This window comes from Myotis lucifugus, unplaced genomic scaffold (assembly GCF_000147115.1).
Source record: "Myotis lucifugus unplaced genomic scaffold, Myoluc2.0 scaffold_26, whole genome shotgun sequence".
NCBI classification, from domain to species: domain Eukaryota; kingdom Metazoa; phylum Chordata; class Mammalia; order Chiroptera; family Vespertilionidae; genus Myotis; species Myotis lucifugus.
In genome coordinates this window covers 1,528,352-1,542,964 of record NW_005871074.1, presented here as the reverse complement: position 1 = coordinate 1,542,964, position 14,613 = coordinate 1,528,352, and the positions used below count along the sequence as shown (strand labels likewise).

Genomic DNA, 14,613 nt, shown 5'->3' with positions numbered 1-14,613 from the left:
CTAGCAGCCATTTTCAGCATGTTAGATTTGGTTTAAACACACACACACATGTTCAGTTGGGGGCAGGTTTGTAACATTATATGCCATGCACTGTTTTGAAAGGCTTCTTTAAGAGCCAACCAGCCCTGAAAACTGAACTCCTCATTCAGTCCACAAGGCAGGCAGAAAAAAGTCAAAGTTACTGGGGCAAACAGGATTCCTACATAACATCAAAAGCATGTGAGATTCTGCAACAACTGGGAGTACTTCAGGATTGGCATGTTGTTCTTGCTGAGAACCAATTTCACCAGAAGAGTCTAACAAGGTGGACATTGCACCACTACCAAGTGCATTTAAAAGTGACATGTTTCTTACGTGCTAACCCGCCTCCCCTGAATGACCTAGCTAGTGAACTAGTCACTAGTAATTTAGTCACCTGGCAAATCAAGCCTGCAAAAAAGGAAGCCAATATTCAAATTAACAAAAATCAAATGATTTTTTTTCAAAGTAAACATATAACCTCAATATGAGATGTCTAACTATAGCAAACACCACTAGGAAGACCAAGACAGCTCCTCTTCTTCTACGGTTTAGGTTTTGCCCAGAATTCCTTATACATGGCATAGCCCATACATTTAAAAAATATTTTTTATCTTCAACTCAATAAAATAGCAATCATAGGTCTCGTCCAGATAATGGGTCTTACTTCCAAGCCTGTGCATGTCTAGGCTCTTCAGTGAAATTATAAACTCAGTGATGGACAGGATTGTCTTTCTTCCTTTATAACCAAGAGTCATGGCTCCTGCAACAAAACCTTGGGCTGCCACATGCATGTGGGTCAGGTGAAGGGACATTTTAGTATTTCCCCCCGTTCTTCAATTTATATAATCCATATGCAATGATTGCTGCAAAACCCGCCATCCCAATAGGGACAAATGGTGCCTCTCTAGCTTTTCGGATAAATTTAGATCCCTGACCTTCATCATATGAAGAAAGAGAAACCTCTGTGTTGGTTGACATACTGATTGAAGAATATTCCAAACCCAACAGGACCTGTCAAACTCCAGCCGGCTTCTCTGACTCCAAACATTTAGACATTTATTTATTCTCCACTATCCTGATCCTTTCCTGTCCTCCCACTAGAGAACTCTTTCATATCCAGATGTGATCTCTGGCCGTGCATCTTCATCTTATGATGTTGGGTAAATCAGCACACTCAGTAGTAGGTATATTCCTGAAAGGCATTCCTACGTGGAATGACTATTCATGGAAATGACTGAAAACCATATTAATATACCCCACTAGACCCAGACTAAATGTATCCCCCAGTCAAATTCTCCTTAGCCAGGTCTCCAAAAGGGCCCTGGACATTCCAGGGCCAACTGATAAATGGGTTAAGTAGGGCAAGGGGATGTTGGAATAAAGAGAGTCATCAACTCTAACTAATTTCAATTAAAACACTCCCCCCCCCCATGAAATTTTTACCAACCATATAATCATAGAAATACACTGTCAGTGTCCTTTTTAGGCTCTTGGAAAGGGGTCTTTGGGAATGAGGAACCCCCAAACTTCATCTGCGCAGTGTATTTGTCTCCGTGGTCTTTAATATCATGGTGTCTGCTGGGGCAGAGTTTCCTGTCTTTTCTTTCCTGCTGGCACCTTCCCCTACTCTCAGCAAACGTGTAGCACTGAATTGCATCTCTATCTCCTTGGACTCATTTCATTTTGTCTCTTCTCTTGGGTTATTTCTCCCATCTTCTCCTGGATCTGTTCATTATCTCTAATCATCCCAGAGATTATCTCTAATCTCTAAGCACTAGAAGCATCCCTCAAATCTTTCACCTTCTCCTGAAGCCCACATCTGTTGCTTTGTATCCTAGGCATCCATGATTGGTGTATGTCTCAGGCAGGGTGACAAATAACCCAGACCCTGCCCACCAGTCGCTGGATGTTCGTTCCTCCAGGGCTTCATCTTCTACAGGCCTATGGAGCTCTCTGGTTTGGTGCCAGGAACTGCTGCAGCAATACCATTTGAGGCCCTGGGAAGGCCACTTTAAGCCTAGTTTTGCCTCTCTTTTAGTTGTAACCCATCTATGAGGCTACTCAGCAAAAAACACTGACTTTCTCCCATAGTCCTTCCCAGCCTCCTTAACAAGCAATAAGAGCAGAGAGAACTTTGAGTACAATATTCTAAACTTTACACTTATTCCTGCTTTTAAGATGATTTTTTTCCTCTTAAGAGGTCATTTCCTTCCTCCTGGGTTTTCCATTTTGCAGACTCATTCTGGTCTTGTTAATCTCTTCATAATTTCACTCATTCTTGCAGACAATAGAGCTGCATACAAACAGCATCAAGACAACAGCACCCCAGGGAATCTTGGGGTGAGGGTGGAGCGTTGGTTCCTGAGATGACCTGTTATGTCTTATATCCAGCAATAGTCTAGCACGAATGTCCACAAATCAAGTGTTTAATAAAAACTCAATTCTCTCTTCATCCTATTCCCATTTTTTCTCTTTATCTAACTTCTAAATGTAATCCAATCATAGGTTTGAGTAATTAAGTTAATTAAATGGCCACCACTTGCTTAAACAACAGTATCTATTCCTGGTTAGCTAATTTATTTTGAAGCAAATTAAACATTTAGAAATGTGGTTCATGTCTCTATCTGCATATTAACCTTACCTGTGCATAGGAGATGTGGGTTCTAGCCAGCCAGATTCTTGCTAACTGAATTTAGAGATACATACATCTCTCAGTTAATCATACCTAACTTTGGTTCATTGCATTACAACTTTTAAAATACGTTCTAAAATTTCTAATCTAGGCCCCACAATAAACAACTCAGTGAGGTAGGCAGGGAAAGGTAATAATAATTTCCATATTATTTAGTCAACAAATATTGAGTGTGTACCATGGATGTGCCTCACACTATTCCAGTCACTAAGGAACAAAGAGGAATGAAATTTAGTCCCTGCTTTTATCATATTGGGGGACCATTGTTCAGATAAATGGACTGATTTGCTCAAAGCTATGTGGGTCTTTTGACTTTCTCCTTGCCTTTTCCACAACAGGTACCCAGAGTAGGAGTTTTTCAATAGAAGAGTCCCAGGGCGAGCCTGACAAAATGCAGGGTGTGTCAGGAGGACCTGTCAAGGTCATAATAAGTACTACCAAAATGCATAGGCCCAAGGTGACCTTGCACTCGGTATTCGTTTCCTATGACTTCAAAGTACCACAAACTTGGAGTTTTAAAACAACAGAAATTTGTCTGCTCACAGTTCTGGAGGCCAGAGTCTGAAATCAGTATCACTGGCCAAATCAAGGCTTCAGCAGGCGGCACTTCCTCCAGAGGACCTAGGGGAGAATCTGTGCTTTTCCTCTTCTGGTTTTGCATGGCCACGGCGTTCCTTGGCTTGTGGCCACATCACTTCAGTCTGCAGGGCCAACATCTCTAAATCACTCCCTGCTCAATCTTCACACCGCCTTCACCTGTGTGTGAGCACGCACGTGCTTGTGTGTGAGTAAAATTTTCCTCTGTCTCTCCCTCAGGAAGACGTTTATGATGGCATTTAGGGCCCACCTGGGTAATCCAGGATAACTCCTCTACCCCAAGATCCTTCATTACATCTCTAAAGATCCCTTTTTCCAAAAAAGATAACATTTATAGGCTTCTGGGATAGTTGGGGGCCATTACTCAGCAAACCAAAGTACGCTTTGAGAAGTGGCCACAAATGTTTATCTTTTAATCTCTAGAGGAGCCCCACTTAGTGGCCAGAACACTGGACTGAAGGGAGAGCTGGGAAAACCCAGTCCAAAGGAGGCCCAGAGAGGGAAGGGCCTCTCACAGGTTATTTGTGCGAGCTAGCAGCCATGAAAGGAGCCTCTTGTTTTTGGGTCTAGAGCTCTTTTTGCACACAGGTTTTCCACTATGATCAGGAATGGGCACTCTGCACATGCAGGCCCCCTACTCCCACTCCCCTTTCTGGCCTCTCTCCAAAGGCCTATCTTGACCAACTCTCCTCCTCAACTACTGTTGCTGGAGGAGGGGCTATAGAAGGTGGGGTAGTAGGTTCCAGCCTGGCCAGAGTAGAAGCTGTGCCTCTGATAGTAGGGAAGGTTCCTGGCCTGGTCCCAGTGAGATACTTCCACCTTCAAGCTTCCCAGGGGATTGATCTCAGTGCTGTTGAGGCTGACAAGAAGCCAGAGTGAAGGCATTGCCACATCTCATTAGAGCCAGACTCCAAAATCAAGGCTCTGTGAATGCAGACACAGAGAGGCCTTCAAGTGGAAACCCAGAACTGCTGAAGGGTCTTGGTTCTGTAAAAGGATATTTCCTCCCAGTGACTAGACAGATTTTCTAGACGTTTCATGTTGCACAGCATGAAAGTCAAGCACTAGTGGACTTGCCTAAAAGGACAAACACACCTGAAAGAAACCTCATCTTCTCCAATTCTCTGGCCCAGATGTCTGCTAGCAGCCTAGCCATGCCTTGCAAGCCTGGGAGTGGTCAGGCATTCTCCATTGTTCCTGATGTCCTATGGGTTGGAAATCTCTGCATTTCATCTCACATCAGTCCCTCCCTTTTCATCTTCACAGCCCTATTTCTGGCCCTCATTGACTTCTCCCCTCTCTATTTTAACTACAAAAATAACATATGTTTATTTCAGAAGGTGCCAAGAGCCAAAAATGCAGATCTAGACACTGAAAAAGACAAGGAAACAAATTTTCCTATAGCCACCTGGATGTTGGCCCAGTGTGACAGAGTTTGGACTTCTGACCTCCACATCTGTAAGACAATCAATGTCTGCTGTTTTAAGTCACAAAGTTTGTGGTCATTTGTTACAGCAGCCATAGGAAACTAATACAGGTTGTTTCTAACTTTTTGGACTTGTAAATATTTCATGACCTCCTACCTCTTGACAGGAACCCATGACTCCAATCTCCCCTGGCTTCAGTCTGTCCCACATGGTCACTCTGTTCTAGGGCTTTTTAAGGACTCCCCACTTCTGAAAAATAAAATCCAAATTCTTTAGTTCAGAGGCCCTTCAAACACTAACCCTAACCCACCTTTGAGCCTTAAAATAGACTATTCTGTGACCGCCTCCCCCCCAATACTTTCTATATTCATTATTTGGCTCACAAGGTTTTCTATATGAAATGCCTTCCTTAGCCCATCTGGGATGATGGCACTTTAAGCTCCAACTCAAATGGGATCTCTCCCCAAAAGGCCCTTCTCTGTCCTCAGCCCACCCTCATTTTTTCTTTGCCTTCTTTGAACATGCATAAAACTTTGCATCTCTTTTGAGGAAAATATCATTTCTGCCTTATATAGGAATTATATGTTTATATATTAAAGGCCTAGCACTTAAATGCTGAATTAGCTGCTCATTAAATATTTGTTGAACTGATCCATGCTAGAGAATAAGACCCACTTCCTAATTGTATTATAATTTGATGCCCAGGATGAGATGGAAACACCATTGGTTTTAACAATGAAAGACAGTCATAGGAAAGGGGGGCAAGTAAACTAAGGGCAGAGTAAACACACTAGCTTAAATTATGCTTCCAGTTTCTCAGATATTCTGCCTGTGTTGTGCGTTAGAGATTCACAGGGATAAATATGGTGGTGATTCATGAGAAAAGAAGTTGAGAATATTTCTGATTCCAGACTCAATAGTGATTCCTCTCTATGATTCCAGCATTGAAAATGCTAGTGCCATCCAGGCTGCATTTACAGGAGTGCAAGTCCAGCACAGGCGGGGATGATCTCATGGCTCTTTCAGATGCACCTTCTGCGGGAGGTGTGATCAATGTGGTCAGTGTTTCCTAGACCTGGTGCAGTGCCAGAATAATCTGCAAAAATACAGATTTCTAGATTCTACCTCCAAGAAATTCTGAATGAACAGGTTAGGGAAGAGCCTATACCTCCAAGAAATTCTGAATGAACAGGTTAGGGAAGAGCCTAGGGATCTATATTTTAACCAGCACAAACAACAACAACAACAACACACACACACACACACACACACACACACACACACACACCCCTAAGGTTGTTTCCAGTTCCTAAATTCTATTAATCAAAATATTGTGTCTAGTTTCTGGTTCTGTGGTCTCAAGCTGCCAGCTTACCACCTCTGCTGCTTCTCACCATAGTCAGTCCCAAGTTTTGGTCTTTGATGCTCCATCTCTGGGAAAGGGAGCACCTATAAATTGGCCAACAGGTAAGGTTTGGGGTTTTAACAACTGGTTATTTTAGAGTTAGTCACTTAATGCACCAAGCCTCAGTTTCCCCATCAGTAATGAAGGTTGTAACTCACAAGTCTAGCCACTCAATTTATTCCCCAGGGATGAATGAAACAGACCTACAATGTTATTATTATAGCAGAGGAGCCACCAAGAATGCACAAGTGTTTGCAGGTGGTCTGAGTACCTGAGGGTGAGAAGATCCCAGATGTCAGTGGCATAGATAGGACTGGTATCCAGTCAGAGCTGACCCTGTATTCTAGAAGGACATGTGAATGATTAAAAGTCTTGTTGCCCATAACTCTTTCCTCATCCCAGAGGCAGTAGTGTGAGTCATTCCCAGGGTTCAGGGTGGAAAAGCCAAAATGGTGGAGGGAAGCCAAAGCAGGGAGCAAGATGCCCTGGCCCTCTGGCTCTGCCTGTTCTAATTTCAGAGATTTACTGCTGCCTTCTAAACAAACAAAGCCGCTGGAGCTTGAAAAGCCAGTCAGGACAGACGACCAAGAGGAGGGAGTCATTTTTCAGCCTTAACACTATTTGTTTATCATGTGTCTGTTGTCATTAACCCCTAAGTCTGAAAGCAGACTGGTCCATTTCATTTTCCGATTATCTAGTTTATGACATCGTTAAAATTAATTGAGCGCTCATCTTAGCACATAACGGCTGGCCATGTGGCCGAGGCAGTGTTCCTGGAAAAACACTGGCACAGGGTCTGAGTGTGTTCTCCCTGTGAGGGTGGTGCAGCCTGGCCCGGGTCCCACAAGGTCATTGGATCTTAGTTAGGGCCGCCGTGTGGTTATGGGGGGCACTACCTGTTCTCGGCACCATTGATCCTCGGTAGATGCTACTGCAGGGCTGAAGCAGTGCTTGGAGTTGGAGAGGAGAGAGTAAGACAATAGGTACTTTTCTCTCTTTTGGATTAGAGTAATTGGAGAGTTTCTGTTTAGGATGATGACACAGTTTTGGAAATGATGAAAAAGTTTTGGTGGTGGTTAGCTGCACAATATTGTTGAATGCACTTAATGTCACTGAATTGTGCATTTAAAAATGGATACAATTTAGTGGGTAAATTTTATGTTCTGTATATTTTACCACAATTTTTAAAAAATATAAAGTAGGCTTCCACAGACTAATCCAATCGTAGGGAGGGAGGGAATTACACACATTTGTGAGGGGGAGCAGAGTTTGTACCCCCCAAATATGGCCTTTTGGGGATATTGATTATTTAAGCAGGTTATTTTCAAGAAACAAAAGACTCAGGAAGAAACTTTGACTTTCTCCCTAGCGGCCTAAAAAATTTTAGAAAGAGGACCTGCTCCTGGATGGCAGCTATTAGCATAGATAACTATGGCTTACTGTGAACTACTGTGAGCGACAGGGAGGAGCCAAGAAAGGCCTGTTTGATCAAAATCCTCTCTGTGTCCTATTGTTGAAGATGGCCCAGCAAACACTTGTTTACCAAACATTTGCTTTACTATCTCTACGTGAATTGCCTTTCTTTCCCTTGAGACCCCAAACACCCCCTTTCTTCTTAACTCAGGTGGCATATAAGCATTAACTGCCTAATATATCCTACAGGACCCATATTCTTATGGAACCCTTGTATGTACACACATAATTAAATTTGGTTATTTTCTCTTGTTAATCAATTTGATTGTCAGACCAGCCAGAACTAAGAGGGAAAAGAGGGGGAAATTCCCACCTCCCCACCCCCACTTGCCACCTATTCCCTCTTAATCGCAAATGTCACACTGAACAAGTGACTGTCCCTTCTGTAGGGTTGACTCAACTTGGGGGTAGTGACTAAAGCTGCCTCTTATAGGAACCATACAGGTGTTTATGCTCAATCTAATTCTGGGGCACTTGGAGTCTCTTTAACGCCTAATAATTCAGCATGTTTTGGAAAGATTTGAATTCCTTTTATCTTCCAAAAGGTGGACCTAAGAGTTAGTCTCTGGGATAGACCACTCTACTTTTCCTATGGAAATGTTAAACCATTCATCGCAATTGGTGTGGGTATTCAATAAGTATTTTCAAATGTCAACTTGCCTTTTTTTCTTTCACTTCCAGAACTGAATCCTTCAGTGCAGAGCTGGAAGAGGGAAAGGCTTTGGATATCTGGCCCAGACCCACTTCAGTCTGCCATATTTGGGCCTATAATGTCTTCACCATCCAGAATTCAGAGACATAGAATCTCAAGGTTGGAGGAGTCCTAACAGGTCTTGTTTACCACCCATGTGATGGTACATGGTACATGGTCAAGTCTGTGGTCAGATACATCCAGTGTGGCTCCTATGTTTGAGAAAGGTTGTCCCTGTGACCATTACTCACTCTATCTCCTCAGAGAAGCCCTCAAAATTTCAGACATAAACGAATTTTTAAAGCATCTTGCACCAATCCAGAGACTTATAGTTCTACGATCTCTGTATTGGGTTTAGACTGAGTTATTGTAACACTTCAGGAAGACTTTTTAGATTCAAAAAATTTCAGTTCAATCCACCTTTTTGACTTGTATTTTCTAGCTGGCAATTGCATATGGGAGCTGAGTCACCTCCCATGCTCCCAGAGCCTGCTGGCTGTCTCCAAGGTCTCACTCATTATTCAAACCACTGCTCATTCACATGAATACCAAAAGCAACACTTGATGGTTGTGGAAGATTTTTATCTTCATAGGTCATGAAATATATCAGAATACATTCTGTTTATTACCGACAATGAGGATTTACAACTGCCTAAGTGTTATATTTCTAGGCGCTGTGTTCTGAAGGAGAGCAGCCTCTTGTCCTGAGTTAAGGACAACTTCTTTATTCACATTGAAAATGATAGCAAATAAAGGGCAAGAATCTTTTAAAATCCCACTGTTAGTATGCTCAGACAGGCAATCTTATTGAAATAAGACCTTTAAAGTGCTTCCTTTCAGGAAGATATTTCACAGATAAGCACAGACACTCTGAAATGCTGCCTGGTCTGAAATCTTTTATCTATAGCTTTAGAAGAACAAAGGGTATGACATATGGAAACGAGAAACCAGCTGTGGGAAGACATGGCTAGGAATGTAAATTATAGCACTGGTTCTTAGCTCAAAATATCTCTGGTTGGTTTCTACTCATGGAGTACCATACTTAGGTACAGGATAGAGATTGCATGTGGGACAATAAGAACAGAGGTGATTCCTTGATAGTAATGCAGAACTGTGGGCTTTGCAGGTCCCAGTCCTTGACCAAAGCCACACTTATAAAAGAAATGAAGGAGCTAGAATTTTATTTTACATAGTCATGGTTGACATGGATTGAACTCCACCCTTCTTCCCCCGATTCACATACTGAAGTCCTAATCTCAGAATGTGATCATTTTTTTTTTTTTGGAAATGGGATCATTGCAAAGGTAATTAGTTAAGATGAGTTCATATTGGAATGAAATTGGCCCCTAGTCCTTTTAAAAAAGGTAAATTTGGGCACAGAAAGACATGGGGAGGAGGAAAATGATGTGCAGACACGGGGAGAAGACAGCCATCTCCAAGGAACACCAAAGATTGCCAGCAAACCATCAGAAGCTAGGAGAGAAACATGGAATAGATCCTTCTCTCTGTTCAAAACAAGTCAACAGGCCCAAAATGGAGTTGCTTATGCTAAGCCCCATGTCACCAAACCGAGACAACTTAGTAAGAGTTTTGGTTATCCCAGAAATGAAATCTTAAACCAATCCATTGGGAATCACCTGATCAGCACTATTAGGCAATCTTCCTGATAGACCCTTACCATTCCTCTGAGGAAAGTAACCTTGCAATAAAAAACCTGCTTTTTTTTGGGGGGGGGGGTTGTATAACTTCCCTGTTCCTGCTCCCTCTGCTTACAAAAGCCCATTTGTAAAGCTCTTTCTATCTGCTAATGTGATGCTGTCTGATTCATGAATCACTGAATAAAGCTAATAAGATCTTTACAATTTACTCAGTTGGATTGTTTTTTAACACCACACAGTCCTTGGAAAGAACCAACCCTGCTAATACCTTGATCTCAAACTTCTAGTTACTAGAACTTCAAGAAAGTAAATTTCTGTTGTTGAAGTTGCCTGGTTTGTGGTCCTTTGTTGCGACAGCCCAAGCTGACTAATAATACAGCAGTTAAGGTGACATCATCCAGTGCTGTTCATTATTTTGCAAAGAGTCATAGAGGCTGTAATACCTAACAGTGCACGTTTATTTTCAAAGCATTTATGACTAGAAATGTTTCTTAACATCTTGATTTCTAGCATATTGCTTATATACACTCCTCACACACACATGAAGACTTTTATACAATTCATGGAATCTTTCTCTATTCCTGATTCCTGATGGTTGGGATTTTTATGCTTAGTCCTTGAAAATGACTCCAAAGACTTCAGAATCTTGACATCTCAGTTCTATCACCTTAAAATCCCACATCCCAGACACTTCTTATGGCATCCCCTCCCTCTGGCATCCGTATCTGACCACCCTAGACCTACCTTGAAGAGCTCCTTGCACACCTCCATCGTTTAAAAACTTTTGAGATAAAGATCATATTTATTCCTCAAAATATTTATACATATTCCAAGGTAGTTTATTAATAAGTTAACAAAACTTTGCCCTCACTATGGAAACTTAATTATATTTTTAGTGAGAATGGTATGATTAAATATACTTGATTATTTTATTTTATTTTTTATACTTGATTATTTTAGAATTCATTGGTTTAATACTTGTGATACAGCGATTCTAATTCAGATTATAGGTTCAGTTCCCTCTCTCCCTCCCTCTCTTTTTTTCTTTCCTTGATACTTGGCTTTATTGCTTATTGCAGCTGAAAAAGTTCCCTTCAAAGATGCATAGAGCCAGGTGGAAGAAGTGCCCCTTTAGATGCTCATTTTCATTCTACTCCACTGATTATGCAAAGGCTTTTGTTTAAATTCTGCTGCTAAATTTCATCATCTCTGATGTCAATCATTGGCTCTTCCTAACTAATCACAAGGTGTTTCATTTTTGTACTTTTAACCATAGGTTCAGAGTACACTAAAGCTTTTCAGAAGATTTTTCAACAGATATTTGATAGTTTCTTTAAGTGTATGAATATGAAAGATTTTATAGGTGACACACGTATTTCTTCAGGTAAAAACAAAATCACATAAATCTGGACATGTTTCCAAATATCCACTTTCCAATTGTTCCTTGCATAAATGCATCTCCTCAAAAAGCATTCTCCCAGATTGGCTAACTTCTTTTCAAATCTAATACATGATCTCTGACTTTTAAAATACTCCATGATGTGGGCAGATTTGATTACTCAGGGAGTAAGAAAAATGCCAGCTCTTTCATTTTCTTGACATCCTCTTGTGTTTGCATTGTTACCACCTTCAATGGACTATTTGGGCTGTTTGAACATTTTCAAGGTGAGAGTTTTCTGTGGTAAAGACATGGGAAATTCCTTGAAGAAATTGTTTTTAAGCCACTCATTCATTTTATGAAGATTAATTTAGTTAAATCTAGATAACAGATTTAACTAAATTAATCTGTTGAGTATTTTAACAGATTAATTTCACTTAACCAGGAACGTGTCTACTACAATATCTTTCCATAACCTGATGGCTCATGGCTAAACGAGGGCTGTCATCAACCTCCTTGATCAAAGAGTCTCCACTCTCTTCTTAAGAAGCTGGGAACACTGTAGGAGTCCCAGCATTGGGGGCATATAGACTAAATGAGGATGCTAATTCTAACATATATAATAGTATTAGTTAAGTTAAATATCTTTATTTTTAGATAAAAGTAATATAAATAAAAGTTCTAACATTCTCTTCTGCACCCCATCGGATCAATGCTGAATGCCCTATTTTGGAGATCACTGATCTAAAACAAGATTACAGGACCCAGAGAAACCCAGAAAACTCCTTGTTAGGGGAGGGAAGTAGGAAGGGCTATGAAATCCTGTAATAGTTTTTATTAGATTCTTCCCCATTGCTTACATAGCTTTGGGAAACACAGGGTGACATGGATCACCATTGTTCAGTCAAGGACATTCACAGTGAGACATTCAGGTCACGTCCAGGATGTTCACTACTGGGACCATCTCCGCTGTATTACCTTCCATTTTCATAAAGCTGTGCTGTCCTTGTGTTATGGCTCCAGCGGGGCTCTTAAAGCGGAGCCAGAATATCCAATCGCAAACGAGTTACCAAGTCCATCAGACTCATTTGTCAGGATTTCTTTCAGGTCAATTAAAAAATAGCTTTCAAAAGCACTCATAAAGGTTTTTGCAGGGCCCATAAGGTAATGCTCAAACTGTCTCTAATGATTTCTTAACCACGATTAAGCAAAACAAAATAAAAATCTTGCTATTTCCCAGAGCCTTGGGAATATCACAAACGCTATTGAGATTCCAATAAGTTGGAAATGATTTTCACCCTTCATTTTTCAACACACACACACACACACACACACACACACACACACACACACACCTATACTGGTTTGTTTCTAAGTAGTATGTAAAGGAATAAAAAAATCATTAAGGATATGTACCAATGGGTAGAGGTGAGTGGGTAGAGGTTATCAGTTTTAAATACTTCATGTAATGTGAATTGCAAATAACAAGAGTCTAACTAATAATTTTTTGAAAAGAGATACCATAGAAGAAAATGTGGTCCAAGATGATCCTGCTTCAGTTTCACCTGGTGAGGCCCTCTTGCCCCCAAGATTCTGATGTAGCAGAGCATCTACAGGGCTTCCTCAACTGATTCTTATGGTCCCTGAAATGTAAGAACCATTGATCTCGGCTGTTCGTCAGTGCAGATAAAGATATCAACCCAAGTATGCACACACTGCAGATCTGCTGCCCCAGAAACAAGGGCTTCTTCCTTCCAGATCCATTCACAGCTTCTGTTCATGACATAATACCGTCCGAGGGTCCGCAGTTATTGCAACAATGAAGCTGTTTCTTCCAGACTCTCGGCTGTCCCTCTCCTGCCATGGTGGCTGTGTCACATCCCATTAGGTTCTGTGGATGAGCCATGGCATTGGTCACACACTGACACACATTGAGGCGGAAGCTTGACAGGACAGGCTGCGTCAAAGCAAAAAAATAAAAATGAACTAAGATACAACTTTTCTAGAAACCCTTCTCAAACAAAACCAACTCTGGCAAACAGAACTTTGGGGCCAGTGTGGCCACTGATGGAGATAAAGCCTGGCAGGTCTGGGCCTGGGATGTCAGAAAAATGGGAATAATGGTAGTTGATCCAGAACCCTGTTTCTTTGACATGGATTTCCCAACTTGTGTTCTGTAGAGCACCAGTTCTACCCGATACTCCAGGAACAAAGGGTCTCATGGTTCAAACTCTTTCTTCGATATTCTAAATCCTTTTATTTATTCATTTTGTAAAATAAACTTTCTATTTTGAAGTAAATATTGGCTCACAGGAAGTTGCAAAATAGTACAAAATTGTTACATGTATCCTTCACCCAACTACCCCCATGAGGACAGTTATGTAGCTGTAGTACAGTATCAACCAGGAAATTGACACTGATACACTACTATAAACTGAATTATAGGCTTATTTAGTTTTCCCCACTTTTTAAATGTATTCATTGGTGTGTGCATATAGTTCTATGCAATTTTACCCTATGTATAGAATCATGTAACCATGACCAAGATACAGAACTATTCCATCACCACAAAGGGGTTTCCTATGCTCCCCCTTGGTGTTCACACCCCTCCTCTGTCTTCTGGCAACCACTAATAGGCTCTTCATGTTTATAATTTTGTCATGTCAAGAATGTTATATAAGTAAAATTATATTGTATGTAACTTTTTAAGATCAATTCTTTTTTAAAATATATTTTTATTGATTTCAGAGAGGGAGAGAGAGATAGAAACATCAATAATGAGAGAATCATTGATCAGCTGCCTCCTGCACATCCCCTCCTGGGGATCGAGCCCGCAACCCAGGCATGTGCCCTTGACAGGAATCGAACCCAGGACTCTTTAGTCCAGAGGCTGATGCTCTATCCACTGACCCAAACCAGCTAGGGCTAAGATTAATTCTTTTCACTTGGCATAATACCCCTAAGTTTGGTCCAGGTTGTTGGATGTATCAATAGCTTATTCTCCTATAATGCTGAATAATTAATATTCCATGGTATGGATGCACCACAGTTTGTTTAACTGTTCACCCAATGGAGGATATTTAAGTTGTTTCCAGTTTCTGACTATGAATAAAGATGCTATGAACATTTGTGGGTCTTTATATCAACATAAATTTTCATTTCTTCAAGATAAATGCCCAAGAATATACTTGCTTGGTATAGTAGCTGCATGTTTATTTTTTATTTATATAAGAAACTACCAATGTACCATCTTATATTCCCATCAGGATCC

At 41.0% G+C, this 14,613-nt stretch overlaps 1 pseudogene; it reads right to left on the bottom strand.

Moving 5' to 3' along the window:
• Window positions 1-562: 562 nt before the first annotated feature.
• Window positions 563-1,028, bottom strand: LOC111825427 (annotated as a pseudogene).
• Between the last annotated feature and the right edge of the window lie 13,585 nt (window positions 1,029-14,613).